Source organism: Helianthus annuus, chromosome 1 (genome assembly GCF_002127325.2).
Source record: "Helianthus annuus cultivar XRQ/B chromosome 1, HanXRQr2.0-SUNRISE, whole genome shotgun sequence".
Lineage (NCBI taxonomy): Eukaryota > Viridiplantae > Streptophyta > Magnoliopsida > Asterales > Asteraceae > Helianthus > Helianthus annuus.
In genome coordinates this window covers 81,644,566-81,647,663 of record NC_035433.2, presented here as the reverse complement: position 1 = coordinate 81,647,663, position 3,098 = coordinate 81,644,566, and positions in this window count along the sequence as shown.

The following is a 3,098-nucleotide window of genomic DNA, read 5'->3' as shown; positions in this document are numbered from 1 at the left end:
ACATGTTGACACTTTTAGCCCCTGTAGTTTGTAATTCCTCACTTTCGTGCATTTTCCGCTTCGTATGATCCATGATTCATCCGTTTAGGGTTATAAACACTATGTAGGGTTATTGTAGAGTCTATTTATCCATTGTTGACACTTTGGACCCTTATATTCCATAGTTTTCACTGTTTGTCAACTTTAGTCCCTCTAAAGTATGTTTTCTCATGTTCAAAGCCCATGACACGTGTCAATGCATTATTGGACGTAAATTTCCGAGGTGTTACATCCTCACCCCCTTAAAAGAAATCTCGACCTCGAGATTTACTGGAACAAATGAGGGTATTTTTCTTTCATTGCGGATTCTACCTCCCAGGTGTATTCGGGACCTCTACGGGCATCCCACTTGACCTTAACAATAGGTATGTACTTTCTTCGGAGCTTCTTCACTTGTCGATCCTCAATCGATAATGGTTTTTCCACAAACTTCAAGCTTTCATCTATGTGTACATCTGTATGCGGTATGACCAATGATTCGTCAGCGAAACACTTCTTTAGATTACAGATGTGGAACACATTATGCATGCTACTAAGCTCTTCAGGTAGGTTTAGCTTATAGGCAACTGATCCGACGCGTTCGATAACCTCAAAAGGTCCTATGTATCTCAGGCTCAGCTTACCTTTCTTACCAAATCGCATCACTCCTTTCCAGGGTGATACCTTAAGCAATACTTTGTCACCTACTTCGAAGTGAAAAGGCTTACGCTTTGGATCCGCATAACTTTTCTGCCTATCCCTGGCAGCTTTCAAACGATCGCGAATTTGGACAATCTTGTCCGTCGTCTCAAAAATAATCTCTGGTCCCGTTAGTTGGACATCTCCAACTTCCGCCCAACAAATAGGCGATCTACACTTTCTACGTATAGGGCCTCAAAAGGCGCAACTTTTATGCTGGTATGGTAGCTATTGTTGTAGGAGAATTCGATCAGTGGTAGGTTCTTATCCCAACTACCACCCAAATCGATCGCACATGCACGCAGCATGTCTTCCAAAGTTTGAATAGTACGCTCACTCTGACCATCGGTCTGAGGATGATAAGCCGTACTAAAATTCAAACGAGTGCCCAAGGATTGTTGGAAACTCTTCCAAAAATGTGACGTATATCTAGTATCTCTATCAGAGATAATAGACACAGGTATTCCATGCAGCGCTACAATCTTATCAACGTATAATTGAGCTAACATGTCAGAGCTGTAAGTTTCCTTAATGGGAAGAAAATGTGCTGACTTGGTTAGCCTATCTACTATAACCCATATAGTATCGTTTCCCTTCCTTGTCTTGGGTAATTTGGTGATAAAATCCATTGTCACCATCTCCCACTTCCATGTGGGAATTTCAGGTTGTTGAAGCAAACCTGACGGCTTCTGGTGCTCAGCTTTGACTTGCGCACAAGTCAGACATTTAGCTACATGCTCAGCTACAGACTTCTTCAAACCAATCCACCAGTAGTTTGCCTTTAGATCCTGGTACATCTTATCAGCTCCAGGATGAACGGAATATTTGGAGCTGTGGGCTTCCTGGAGGATAACATCCCGAAGTCCTCCATAAACAGGAACCCATATTCCCCATTCAGTCTTAACATTCCATCCTTGTCATAGGATAACTGCTCCTCAGTTATTCCTAGTTTTTCTTCAGGATAGTTAGCTTCCAACACAGCTTCCTTCTGTGCAGCCAACACCCTTTCGTTCAAATTATTCCTTATTTCTATGCGCTTGGCATGTATTCTTATCGGCTTCACTCTTTCTTTTCTGCTTAAGGCGTCAGCAACTACATTTGCCTTGCCTGGATGGTATCTTATCTCACAGTCGTAATCATTTAAAGTTTCCATCCATCGTCTTTGCCGCATGTTCAATTCCTTCTGATTGAACAAATGTTGAAGGCTCTTGTGATCCGAATAGATCACACACTTTGTCCCATACAAGTAGTGTCTCCAAAGTTTCAATGCAAATACGACGGCACCCAGTTCTAAGTCGTGGGTGGTGTAGTTTTTCTCGTGCACCTTTAGTTGCCGTGAAGCGTAGGCAATGACCTTGCCTCTCTGCATGAGTACACAGCCTATGCCAGTGTGTGATGCATCGCAATACACCACGAATTCTTCTATACCATCGGGCAATGTTAACACTGGTGCATTGCTCAACTTCTTCTTCAGAATGTCAAAGGATTCCTGCTGCTTAGGGCCCCAATCAAACTTGATCTTCTTACGTGTCAACAAAGTTAGGGGCGCAGCAATCCTTGAAAAATTTTCGATGAATCGCCTATAGTATCCTGCTAATCCTAGGAAACTGCAAATCTCGGTAGGTGTCTTTGGCTCCTGCCAATTCATAACTGCTTCTACCTTAGCGGGGTCTACTTGGATTCCATGCTCACTTACCACATGCCCAAGGAATTGGACTTCTCGAAGCCAAAACTCGCACTTTGAAAATTTGGCATAGAGCTTCTCATGATGTAGAAGTTTGAGAATACAACGAAGGTGTTTCTCGTGGTCAGCCTGGTTCTTTGAGTAGATAAGGATGTCGTCAATAAAGACGATGACGAATTTATCCAGATAAGGCTTGCAAACGCGATTCATGAGATCCATGAATGCGGCTGGTGCGTTAGTGAGCCCAAAAGGCATCACTAGGAACTCGTAATGTCCATAACGAGTCCTAAACGCTGTCTTGTGAACATCTTCATCCTTGACCTTCAACTGGTGATAGCCCGACCTCAAGTCGATCTTTGAAAAGTAGCTTGCCCCTTGTAATTGATCGAATAGGTCGTCGATCCTAGGCAAAGGATACCTATTCTTGATAGTGACTTTATTAAGCTCACGGTAATCGATGCACAGACGCATCGATCCATCCTTCTTTTTGACAAACAAAATCGGCGCTCCCCAAGGAGACGAGCTAGGTCTAATAAAACCCTTAGCCAACAGATCATCTAACTGCGTCCTTAACTCCTTCATCTCCGTTGGTGCCAACCTATATGGTGCTCTCGCTACTGGCGCCGCACCCGGAATGATGTCAATTCGAAACTCCACTTGCCTATCCGGCGGTAAGCCAGGTAGTTCTTCCGGAAAC